Source organism: Lutra lutra, chromosome 8, assembly GCF_902655055.1.
Source record: "Lutra lutra chromosome 8, mLutLut1.2, whole genome shotgun sequence".
NCBI classification, from domain to species: Eukaryota; Metazoa; Chordata; class Mammalia; order Carnivora; family Mustelidae; genus Lutra; species Lutra lutra.
The window spans coordinates 31697590-31711432 of record NC_062285.1 but is presented as its reverse complement, the minus strand read 5'-3'; the positions used below and the strand labels follow the sequence as shown (position 1 = coordinate 31711432).

The 13843-nt window shown below is 37.9% G+C and overlaps 1 protein-coding gene across 20 annotated transcripts in view; it reads left to right on the top strand.

Moving 5' to 3' along the window:
- The window catches only part of PARD3 (par-3 family cell polarity regulator), a 651514-nt gene that overhangs the window by 192813 nt on the left and 444858 nt on the right, over window positions 1-13843 (top strand). The window lies entirely within an intron of this gene.

Genomic DNA, 13843 nt, shown 5'->3' with positions numbered 1-13843 from the left:
AAATTAAGTGTAAATTGTGGGTCATTTCAAAGACATGGTTTTTACAAATTGATTACACGCATCTTAGGTCCTTCAAATAGCATGCTTTGATTGAACAGAAAGTCTTTACTAACAAAACACGTCCCTGTGCTCTGTATTGTCCTTAGGGCATACGGTTGACTGTTAAAGCAATAAACCTTTTCTTTGCTCTCCATGAGGTAGAAAAGAAAGCTATAGTCTGAGGGTTTGGGAAGAGGCATAAGTCATAATTGAAGGCCGTAATAAATGTAAATCCATGAAGAATGGCTTAGCTTCAAACAGTTGAGTCGCAGAAGCTTGTGAAACCATGCCCCAATATTCCTTTCTGGAGCTCAGATCCTAGAATTATCTACCTTTTTTAGCCTTGAGATTTCTAAGGCTTCTCAAAATCTTTGTCTCTTGGCTTTTAGCAAAAAACCCCCCACAACAATATCAAGTCTTAAGTGACAGAAATGAATTCCTAAATAAGTTAAACTTTTTCAAGTTTTTACTAAATTTGAATAATAATGCTCGTACAAATGATAGCTCAGGTCTTTACTTCATCAGTGGTACTGAACTAACATCCTAAATTCGAGATGGCAGGCTCTCTGTTCCCCTGTCTGGGTAATCGCTGATAAAACATTAATCATCTCAAGGTTCTATTCAAGCCCATTGATGGAAATTGTGAAATGTAATTTAGCTTGAGGAATTGAATTAATGTTTTCTAATAGCTCTGAGGTATTCAGTGATTTATAGGTTCCAGTGCTGGAAGGTGTATGTGTGTGTGCACGTGCTAGTTAATCTAAAAAGCTGATTACAAGTGATACACAGTCTATATCATAACAGTGTGTACTAACTCTATGGTGACTCTCAGTATGGCATATTTGTGTTTGGCATTGTAACATTTATTTACACAACCAATAAGAAAGGTAGTGATTGATTAAGAACTACTTGTTGAATTTTAAAAAACCTTCAAATATATATGCACATATATCTGTATGCACCTAATGTTTTTTGAAGCAGGTTCAGAATTTATTCTAATTTGATTACTTAGGCTATGAACCTCCATCATGCAAACATTAGTTTCCCCATCCATAATTTCCCTGCTTTACTATCTTGCTTTTTTCTCATCATCCAACCCCTGCTCTCCACCCCATAGCATTTTGCCTCAAACCCACATTAATACCATAATTATGTCTTTCTTTCTGCACATTACTTTTAAAAAGATACAGTAGGATGCAACTCCCATTTGTCTTTCCTTTTATTCCCTTTTTAATCTATAGGGTCAGAGCAGTTTCTGGCCTGGAGTAGGTATTCAGTAACCATTTATTGAATGAGTATAATGGGAATGGGGAGAAACAGTGTCCAGGATCCTAGGGAAGTCTAATTCTGGCACTGTCTTTTTTGTTACTTTGGACCAGTTTTATCTCTTGAAACTTAGTTCATTATTTGCAGAATATGCATTTTTACACTTAGGTCATTGAATCGACAAAGTTAAACATGATTACATAAATGACATTCCTCATGTGTTGCCTAGAACATGGTAGGCTTTCATAGTAGGCTTTGCATAGGAAGCTCCGTTTGAATGTTATGTGGAGCGTTCTAATAGAATGCTAGTGGAATGGAAGGCATCCTAATAGTCTAGCTGAAGGGGTATGTCAGTTACTAGTCTGTGTTTAACTTTTATCCTGACCTTAGTTGCTACCCAGGGAGATAAAATTGATGTCCCAGGTGATTCAGGGTAGGAAGGTTGTGTCACTTCTCTTTCAGGTAACGGAATATAGGCAAGTTCTAAGTAGTATGCAGGAAGAGTGAGTGTGTAATGCTTTGCTGGGAGTAGAGTATTATGGATCTGGAACAGTAAGTTGGGTCTGTTTTGTGGAGAGCCTTGAATTAAGGATATGGAGTTTTCTTCTTAACATGGTGGATAGCCTGGGGTTCCTAAAGGTTGGGTCTGTGGTAGGACTAAAGGTTAGGATGAGAAAGTTTGGAATCTGGGAGTGAAGAACTTAATCATGATGTTTCTAACTGGAGTATATTGGAAATCTTGGTCACTGTGTGTCCTAGGTCATTGTTAATCTTTCCCTTAGCACAGTGACCCTATGGCTTTTCTGCTTGCGTTTCCATCCATTTCATCTTATGCCCACTGTAGCATAGAGTACAGTTTCTTATACTTGTGACTGTATTGTCTTATCCCTGAAGCAGGCCCATTCACATTTTAAGCTTGGCCACATTGAGTTCAGAATCTCCTAATCCTGGCCGGAATCCCTCAGTTTACCTTACTCACCCACACTGTAGCCACAGGGTTTATCTTTCTGCTCTTTGAGCCTACCATGTTCATTTCTAGAGTAGGGTCTTGCACTGGTTTATCTCCCTGCTGGGAATTCTGTTCCTTTGACTTGAGAACCATGGGCTCTTCCTTGTCTTGGGGCTTGTCTTAGGCTCGACACTCAGAGAGATCTTTCCTGATCAACAAGTCATTCTCCATCACATCCTCTTTTTTAAAGTCTTACTTTACTGACACTGACTCATTATGAGTGTCATGTAAACTCAAGGGAGTAGTGTCTTTGTCTGGCTTGCTGTTGTATCCCCCGTGTGTAGAATGGTGTTTGACATACTGTAGATACTCACATGTTGGTTGGATGAGAGAGTGAAAGAAGACATGTGTACTTGTTTTTCTTTGTCTCCTTCCTCTTATTCATTCCATTTATATTTAATAAAAAAAAAAAACCAGAAAGATGACATTAATAATTATAAACATTTGGTAATAGAGAACTGTCGGGTACACAGAGATAAAGTAAGATTGATTTATTCTTTGAAAGAAGGTCCAGGCTCAAAATGGTTGTTTCATTACTGGAGGTGGATGAAAAAGGTAGAGTGTGGTAGGTAGGGGCTTGGGGACAAGCTCGTCCTCATGACTGGAGCTGCTGGGGGCCTCTGGAATGGTGTGTGGGGCTTATTTTCTTCTCCTTTCTGTCCCTATTTTACAGCAATCCTACCAATACCCACCAGTCTCTGGGCAAGGAACAGAGGGAGGAAGGGCTGGGAGAGATTTAATAAATGACCACAATAATGACAGAAAGAGATTTTTTACTCTGTCTGAAGTGTCTTCTCCCAGTCCAGCTGCTCCTAAACACAGGGTTTAAAGATTATCTCATGTATGTTTTAAAGAGGTTGGATTTCTATGGGAGAGACCATAAGGGACACATCTGTACTCTGTGGACATTCCCATCTATGGTTTCTTCTTTAGGAACCATTTTAGGAATGATTCTCTTTGCAAACTAGGGCGAGTGTCTAAACTTGATCCTTACTGGCCAGGGATGTTTATTGGTGTTCTTGATGATGACTATTTCTTTGCTAATAGGAAAAATGAAAGTTAGTGTTTTCCTTGCTCTTATTTAGTTGAATTTCCAACTATACCCAACCACCCCCCCATGCCCCGTTTTTAAAATTGTAAGTAACAGTAACAGTCAGTGAAAATGTAGTCAACTATGGGTTACTTATGATCACTATTTTCAAATAAAGGATCATGTCTTTCCTTTCTTCTGCTCCGCAAGGAGAAAATTGGAAACGAGGGGAAAACAGAGAAGCCATCCAGGAAGCACTTCATGTATTCTAGAAAGAAATAGATACAAAGTAACATTAGATTTCTTGCAATTTCTAGGTCCTTCTGAGGGAATGTTCTGAGCCTTGTTCCCCCTTTAGCACTAATTTTAAATTAGATTTGGTGAATGGTTGGTCATTAGACCCAGTTGCCATGAGCATATGACAGCACCCCCCTCCACCCTGCTAATGTCACCCACTGCTATCTGCAGTGATGGAGAAAAGATTAACAGAAGATTGAGAAGGGCGTTCTGCTGAGATCGTTTTTCATATAAGCCATTATTATCTCTATGTTAGTAAAACCCAGAGTGGGAACAGCAGTTGGCTTTTCATGGAGAACGAAGTGTATGAAATTTCATAAGTTTGTGCATACATTTTGTAAGTGAAGTGATTCTGGTTGGGTGATGTTTACAATCTGTCTAAACGGCAGAAGTAGAGGTTACTATTAGGCCATCTTAAGATGACTTCTTGTCATTTTCTTGCTTCCTTCCGCTTACAGTTTCTAGGTGTTCAGCCATTAGGAATTAGGAGAAATAATCTGTATTGCTGTATCGACACAGGACTCCTGTGCATGGAATCATTTGGGGATTCTGATATGTAGGCCAGTTGCGAATTTTGAAAAACAACACTTGGATATATGATTTCTCCATTAATGAAATTATGAATTGAAAGTTGATAGTTCATGGACATTGTCAGAAAGAGAAAGAAACTATATTTTGACATGCCCCCCCTCCCCACACCATGTATTAGTTTGTTAGATCAGCCACAACAAAGTACCACAGGCTGAGTGACTTAAACAGCAGAAAACTACTTCCTTATAGTTCTGGAGTGTGGAAGTCTGAGATCATGGTTTTGGTATGGTTGTTGCTTCTGAGGCCTCTCTCTTTGGCCATCTTCCTTCTGTGTATGTCTGTGTCACAGTTTCCTCTTCCTGTTAGTGCTGTCCTAACATATCGGATTAAGGCTCATCCTGAAAACCTATGTTAACTAATTTCCTCTTTAAAGACCCTCTCTCCAAATAAACCATATTCAGAAACCCTGGAAGAAGACTTCATCAGATGAATTTTGGGGGAGAACAAATAGCCTTTAACAGTACTACACTTCTTAAGTGATTTGAAACGCTTGTTAAATGAATTTAAGGGAAGGACCCTTAAATTAAGGGAATAGACCAAACATTTTATATTGATTTTTTTAAAAGATTTTATTTTTAAGTGATTTTTTTTTTTAAGATTTATTTATTTATTTATTTGACAGAGAGAAATCACAAGTAGGCAGAGAGGCAGGCAGAGAGAGAGGAGGAAGCAGGCTCCCTGCCGAGCAGAAAGCCTGATGCGGGGCTTGAACCCAGGACCTGGGATCATGACGTGAGCCGAAGGCAGCGGCTTAACCCACTGAGCCACCCAGGCGCCCCATTTTTTAGTGATTTTTATACCCAGTGTGGGGCCCAAACTCACAACCCTGAGATCGAGAGTCGCATGCTGTACTGACTGAGCCAGCCAGCTGCCCCTGTATCAATTTCTGTAAAACAAAATACTTCACTTCATTAGTTACTGTTTAGTCTCACAGGTTGGTTGATTTTTGTCATGTACCCTGCACAGCATGGTATTTTTGAAAGTTCTTTGTGTCTTAATGTAGAATTACTTCCAATAGAACAGTATTCCTCCTGCTCTCACCCGGGTGTTAATATTGTCAAGATCCCCTCAAGATACAGATGTCAATTCAGTAGGTTTTGGATGGAGCCTGAGAACCAGAGTCTAACAGTTCTCCAGGTGATACTGATGCTTTTGATTCTAACATCATACCTTGAGAAGCAGGAACAGGACGGCTGCACAATTTGCAGGTCACAGTGTAGAATGAAAACGTGGATCCCTTGCTCAAAAATGATTAAGAATTTTGAGACTACACAGCAGAGCACTGAACCAAGTGTAGGAGCCCTGTTGGAAAATTCCAGTGGCAAGCCCATGGAGCCAGCGCTGAGCTGGTGTCAGAGTGCTAAAGGAAATCATCCTGGGGCACTTATTCACACTGGCTTGTCAAATGATTACTTTTATGGGCCAGTGATAAAATCCTTCTACTTCTAACTAATCATGGTTTTACATAGTGTTTGCACAAAGCTTCCTCTCAGAACATGGGGAAGTGTTAGTATGCAGGCGCTATAAATAAAAGAGGTTGCTCCTGTCATTCTGATTATCTTTGTGTATAAAACAGAATATTACCAGCAACACCACAGTGGTTATTATATATAACTTGTCCTTCCTTTGGAAAGTTTCAAAGGAATCTGGGCCATTACACATGAATTCCTCTGCCAAATGATGACGCTTCTTCTTTGTCCTTGAGATAACGCTGTACTTGCTTTTTAATGGTAGTATTTAACTCTGGGAGCAAAATTCATTCCATTTTTCTGAAGTGAAGATCATTATAATACTACTAATAATACAGAAATGGATTTTAAAATGCTTAGGTTACACAGACACATGTATTTGTCAGTTTTTCTCTATAGGAGACAAGTATACCAAAGTGCCGAGTCATACATCATTGGACTTGTTTCCCCATTTTCCTGCTTCCTTCCTCCCTCCCTTCCCTACCTTAGGGGAACTGTGCAGGCATATAATTCTGGAAGCCAAGGAAATATTTTTCATTTAGATTAGCCCAAGGAGAAATTTGAGGTTTGATGAAAGTGGTCTGAGGTTTATTCCCACTCATCCTACTAGACTGATTGCTTCTTGGTGCTTTTCCAGATCCTTGATACTGAGTTCCTTTAATCAAGTAATTATTTCAAAGAAAATGATTAGGTTTCCATAGGGTCATTACTTCTTTTATAGTCTTGGTTCCATCTACCTTATTTCTCCTAGCTTCATTTCCAGGTATCCTATTTCTGTATCCTTCAGTTAGGGCTGAAAACAAATCTGCATTATGGGAGTAATTGTTACTTGATGATGATAGTCTGTTTTCCTCTCATCAGTATTTGAATATCATGGGATTTTAGGGAACATGGGTTTTTTGTTGTTGTTGTTGTTGTTTTGATAAACATCTTGTGGAGGATTCTGATTCTTGGTCTGGAATTTTTTATAAATAATGTATTAACACAGCTCAAAATTTAAAAGTTATAAGCAGTATCTCTAAGCTACTCATCTCTTTACTTAGAGGGACACGCACGCTTATGTCCCCTTGAGTTAGTTTAGGCTTAAATGAACAAAGGCAAGCACCTCTCCCTCATTTTATACAAACAATAAACAATTTTCACAGTTAAACACCTTGTAAAAAATGACGTAATGTTATGGGATTTTACAAAAGGCAAAAACTGTCAAGACCGTAAACAATGAAAGCAGAACAATTTGAATGATAGGTAGTATTGCTCAGTGATCTGAAATCATACCCATAGGCCACGGTCATTTTTTCCATCTTCCAGTAGAGCTGGTGCTATCTGTAGTCTTTCAGAGTTTTGCAAACTGCAGGCCCCACCCCCCCGCCCCCAAGAAACATTAGGAAAAAGTGTTGAGTTTTAGTACTAGAAATAATGAAGAATTAGCAGGGGAAATTTAGTATATTGTTTTTAAAAAGAAAAATTAGCATCCAGTTAGTTTAATTTCAATTCCTAATAGACTGATGAAATAACATTATTAAGAATGTGTAAACATCTATAAGATAATGGAAGCAGGACCAAAGATTTAAAGTAGTAATCATCATACAAAAACCTGATTGCTTTCCTTGATAGCTTTATAGAATTAACTTGATTAAAAAAAGGCTATAGATGTTAAATATCATGATTTTGAGAAAGTAATTTTTTTGAATTCTCACATACCAAATAAACTGAATTGGATAAAGAAATTATGAATGTTTAATAAACTGTCCAAAGACATAATGATTATTGAAAACATATCAACTTAAAGAGAACCACAAGATAATGTGTATATATTTTTTAATGATCTGAAAGAATTAGCTAAGCAGCATATTAATGACATCTACAGATAATGGTGAATTGGATACCTTTTGTTTGTCTTTTTTTAGGAGTGCTCTGGGGTCAAACATGCAAGTTTAATGTAGCAGCAAAAGGTGTAATAGACTTCTTTGCAAAAAGCTAACTGTTGTATCTGGAGAGAACTCATAAAATCCATGGGATTGGAGAGGGGAAAATCTAGTGACTAGATGACTGTTTTAGGAAATGGGCAGTAAAATGACCATTGATTATTATGCGAATTAGATATGATCTTAAAATACAGTTAACCAAGTTTTTTAGTTTATATGATAAAAATCAAGTAGTCATCTGGGAATACTGTTACATATTTTTTCAGCTTTGTTACTCAGCCATCTGTCATTAGATGTCATTGTGATTGAGCAAACCAAGAATTTCTACTGCAATAAAAAGGAAAAAAGAAAAGGGAGACATACATTGTAGAGACACACATGAAAATTTGTGGAGCTAGATGACATTTGTTTTCGTATGAATTACTAGAATACTCAACTTTAGATGACCTTGGCACCATGTATCTCTTTTCCTTAAGTTGAGCACAGCTGCTCAGAAGAGATGAAGTGGGCCAAGGAGCTAGCAACTAAGTGAACCTCGCCACAGACAGTGTCCCTATTTTACATGTGGTTAGGCTTAAGCTTAGAGAAGTTGCAATGTCTTACCAAATGTATCATGGATAATAAGTGGCTGAAATGGAATTGAAACCAATGGGTCTTTGCTTTAAGCACAGAGCTCTTCCTTCCTTATTACACGGGGGAAAACCTTGCATTGGAATATTCTGAGACATTTTTCATTTTTGGAAGCTAATAAGGGGTATTATGTCTCCATGGACAACGAGGAGGATAAGATTTCAGTCTCTATAAGGAATAATGGGTTGCCTTTTTGACTTAAAGAGCCTCACATCAGCAAATGCATGTCCACTTTGGATCAAGAAGAAATAATAGTTTGAAAAATAATAGAAAGTGAGTAGGCATGCCAGGCATCTTTACATCTTTAAATTTGTTTATCAAGCATAGATTTTATAACCTGAGTGATATTAAGAATTTGTCATACTGTATGATTTATGTACGTTAAAGGCTGTAATCAGTAAAATATCTAGAAATGGTAGTGTTACTGATAAGAATTAAAGAGGTGGAGATGAAGGAACTAAAATTAGCCCCTAATTTGCATGGTTTGTTTTTTAAAAAACATCAATTTTATAGAAACCTGTGAAGAATTAAAGTGATAGAAAATTGCAAAGTGTGTTCTCCTGGTAGGGAAATGTTCTGTTTTTCCTTCTTGATTATTTTAACAGAGAATCAATACTAATATCCTTTGTATTATACTTTAGTGTTTACAATGTGGATTCACATATATTCTCATATTTCATCTCTGAATGACCTCTGGAAGATAAGGTTTCCTAATTATGCTTTTTAAGGTCTATTTCTTAACTTTAAGAGCAGATTGATTGAGCACTATTTCCTCAATTTAGAAGGTTTGACTGATTAACTGTTTGGTGGAACATTCAAGAATGCAGAGGGGAAGAAGTGACGAGGATTTTAAATAATAAAAACTACTCCTGACATAATTTACTGAATAGCAATCTCATTCATTTTTCAAAAGGCCAAAAACAGAACAAAAACCACAGGTTAACAATGGAAGCAGAGAGCATGTGTGTCTCTGATTCTGTCACTTAGAGTAGCAGCTTTCTTTCTTTCTTTCTTTCTTTTTTTTTTTTTTTAAGATTTTATTTATTTATTTGACAGGCAGAGATCACAAGTAGGCAGAGAGGCAGGCAGAGAGAGGAGGAAGCAGGCTCCCTGCTGAGCAGAGAGCCTTATGTGGGGCTGGATCCCAGGACCCTGGGATCATGACCTGAGCTGAAGGCAGGGCTTTAACCCACTGAGCCACCCAGGCGCCCCGAGTAGCAGCTTTCTTGACTAACTTTTGAGAGCAGTACACTTTGAATATCTCTTTCATAAGAACAGCTTTATACTTTCTTCTTAGTTTTGTTGTTTTACTGGCGTATCCCTAAACTTGATTTAAATCTAATAGCATTAAAACAAAAACCCTGGTTTCTTTATTGTTATAAATATATATATATTTTTAAGATTTTATTTATTTATTTGACAGAGAGAGATCACAAGTAGATGGAGAGGCAGGCAGAGAGAGAGAGAGAGGGAAGCAGGATCTCCGCCGAGCAGAGAACCCGATGCGGGACTCGATCCCAGGACCCTGAGATCATGACCTGAGCCGAAGGCAGCGGCTTAACCCACTGAGCCACCCAGGCGCCCCTAAATATTTTTTGGTAAATCTTTTACCTTATTGGTTAGGATGAAGTATGGCATTGTGTAACCCCAAATCCCCCAAATAAAAATAATAGTGGCTGAAACAGGCTAAAAGTTCATTTGTCTATTATGTAAAAGGAATCAAGCAGCCAACAGTCTGTGCTGGTATGTATGATAGTCCCAGTGTCAGAGAACCAAATACCTACGTCACGTCAGTGTCATCCTTAACACATGGTCTGATGGTCCAAGGTGGCTGCGTGAGCATCAGCCATCAGGTTCACATCCAGGCAGCATAAAGGAGGGAAGAAAAAGGGCACCTAGTTTACCTTTTAAGGATGGTTTTGTGAAGTGCCACATAGCATTCTTACTTTTATCATGTTTTAGTTGTAGGGCTAATGTGAAAACAGCTTGTTGTAAGGCAAGTGCATGACTCCTCAGCTAAAAATCAGGGTTTCTTCAGTGTGGAGGAAGAGAAGAATAGATGTTGGTATTAGCATGCCTCAGTCTCTGTCACATGTAGAGCATGACACAACAGGTTAGTTAGTAGTGAGGATGCTTCAGTAGGATTTTGTGACTGACTACTCTTCATGTATAGATGCAGATATATTTAGATATGTGTATATATATTAGATATGTATATATCTACATAAGTTTATGTATGTCTTTATTTAAACGAGTTTGTTTTCACAAGCTTGCCTTCCTTCCTTTCTACCTTCCTTCCTTCATATTTTCTTTAGGATTTTGTTTATTCATTTGAGAGAGAGAGAGAGCGCAAGCGGGGAGGTGGGCAGCAGGCAGAGGGAGAAGCAGGCTCCCCGCTGAGCAGGGAGCCCTATGCAGGGCTCCATCCCAGGACCCTGAGATCATGACCTGAGCCGAAAGCAGACACTTAACCATCTGAGCCACCCAGGCGCCCTTCACAAGTCCTGTTTCTAACCAATAACCCTAACACTAGATTTCTGGATTGCTTCTGACTACCACACTAAATATCCAAAGTCTTCAGGAGGAGATGTAAGCAACTTGATGCTAGCATAGTTTCTATGTGATCCCCACCCCGCCTTATTCCTTAAAGAAATTAAAAATTGCCTAGAGAAGAATGGGCAATGTGCCAGCTTACCATTTTTTTAAGGGTCTAAGATTTGGCTTTAGAGAGTAAAAGAAAATTCCAGAAACCCTCTTAAGAAAGTTATTATTTCTTTCAAATGTGATCTGGAACAGCAAAGGACAATATGTTTTATAGCACAACTTTTAAGACAATTGAATTGGCAATAAATTCACATAATGAAACTTCCAGCAAGTCTTTATATTTCTATTGGGGGAATTCCTTGGTTCTTGGAGTAAATTTTTAAATAGTTAATATCAGCTTTGTATTCTTTATATTCCTTTAGTTGTAGAGCTAATGAGAAAACAGCTTGCTGTGTTACGAAGAATGCCTTCTAGTGAGCCAATGAATCAACTCGTGCTTGTTTTAGGTTGTCAGGCATGCTAAATAGTAGTTTTTAGGCACTTGAGGGATTGCCTGTAATGTTATTGTGAGATTCTATTTCTCATCCATAACCAGTAAAATCCCTCCTTTCCACCGCTGCCTCTTACAGACCCCCAGCATGTCCCGTTCTTCCCCACAATCTGTTTTTATCTGGTTCATCTGTACATCAGGAGCAAGCAAGTCCTGTTTTCTCAAAACCCTGGATCTTCACTCTAGATTTCCTATGAAAATTTGACAAATCGATGTGTCTTTTGAGGCCTTAGTATCTTTTTATTTAAAATAAGAGTTTGAGCTAAAATATTGTTTTCTTCTACTTCCAAAATTCTAAACTTCTGCAATGGCTTTTTAAAATAAGCTTAAAAAAAATTCTAGAGAGCACATTTTCCCAAGAATCCCACCTAAGTGTTAGTTTACATTTAAGAATGCTATCTTTGGGGCGCCTGGGTGGCTCAGTGGGTTAAGCCTCTGCCTTTGGCTCAGGTCATGATCCCAGGGTCCTGGGATCGAGTCCAGTGTCAGGCTCTCTGCTCAGCGGGGAGTCTGCTTCCTCTTCTCTCTCTGCCTGCATCTCTGTCTACTTGTGATTGCTCTCTCTCTCTGTCAAATAAATAAATAAAATCTTAAAAAAAAAAAGAATGCTATCTTTAAGAAGTGTTTGCTTATTAGTTTTTTAAAAGGAATCTACGTCAAGAAATGTTTGATATTAGGTATATTATGAGTTCAGATACATAAGCTAATTTTTAACATGATGCTTAGATTTTATGAGGGGGAAAAAGCTGAAACAGAAAAATGTTACCTTTACTATAGAACCATGTTCTACATTTTCCTTTAGAAATTAAATGGTAAGTGTGTTAGATCACTTAAGCGAGACAAGGAGGGGTGATGGAGTCACCTTTTGAGTCAGCACGTAATCATGTCAACCTCTTTGATAATATTCCATTTTATTTATATTCAAATAGTATGTGTATCATTTTATTGGTAGCTGCCACTGTTCTGAAGTTATGGAAAGTGTCCTGAACACATTGTATCTGTAAGTGGCTCCACTACTGTAATCTTTGTTTACTCTTTGAATTAAGGTGTAAATATGTGTCCACACTTGATCAGGATTTCAAACTTAAGGAATTTAAGTATGGCAGATCCCAGGTTTTTAGAATAGGTTTTAAAGATAATAGCCAGAATTAGAAACCGGAAGGGGACTAGATACAACTTTTTGTTTATTTATTTTATTTTTGAGAAGATTTTACTTATTTATTTGAGAGAGAGCAAGAGTGAGAGCACAAGCAGGAAGAGTCGGGAGGGAGAAGCAGGCTCCCTGCTGAGCAGGGAGCCTGATGTGGGACTTGATCCCAGAACCCTGGGATCATGACCTGAGCTGAAGGTAGACACTTAAACAACTGAGCCACCCAGGTGTCCCCTACATACAGTTTAAAAAAAGAGATTTCATTTTACAATTCTTAGTAAATAGACTGAAGCTTTTTTTTTTTTTTTTGAGATTTTATTAAGAAGGCTTAATTGGGAGATATAAAATTAACTTCTTTGGTGAAAATGGCAACTACTATTTAGTGTCTACTGACTGGCAATTAACTAGCCTCTTTACATTTGTTTTTTTCCCTTTCATCTTTACAAAGACTTCAAAGTAGAATACCTGTTTCACAGGTGAGGAAGCCGAGGTCATCCAGGGTAAGTTGTGGAAAGGCAAAGTTGCAGGTGGCTTCCAGGGACCCTAGAGCTGGTTTGACTTACACCCTTTCAAGAGAGTACTGAGGGATATCAGGGATAATTAGAAAGGATGTTGCTAAAGTAGTTTAATAATTTGCTTTCTTGATTAATCAGAGCTCTTGAAACTGTATATGCTTAGCACATTTCCCCCTTTCTATCTACCTCAGAACCTTTCCCCCAGGAATAGTATAAATTCATCCTAAACTGATTCAGAGAAATCCTTAAATAAAAATTGTGCTCACATAATAGTCTGATTAGCATATGTAATTCAGTACCTCCTGATACTCTTAGGAATGTAAGGCATGTGTGTTACCTCAGGGATTGAGTCTGTTTGGAAAGTTGGAAACATTGAGTGTGAGTGGGTAAAGCCACAGGCTTTGTAGACATAGAATCTGATTTGAATCTTGGCTCCACCAAGTACTTGATATATGAGCCCTGGAGTCTTGGTTACTTCATTTGTTAAATGGGCTGTTGGGACTACCCTTCTTTGTCAGGTTAAAAGGAGATCCTGTATCTGGATGACAAGCTTAGTGCTTGGTAAAGTGTTAGTTGCTCTTGTTTTTTAAAATGTATTCTTTGATAATTTTATTGTTCTTTGCCATGGGAATACCTTCTCATTTGATTTAAGAAAAATGGCATGTTTTAAGAATTTTTAAAGAAATAAAAATTTACTCAATACTGGGAGAATTTTTATAGCTTGTTTAAAAAAAAATCTGCCGAATTCTTCTCAATAGATTTTGGGGGGGGGTGTCCCTAGAATATGATTAGTTAAAACATTTTTCTTTAAAATTTTTCTTTTCAGGA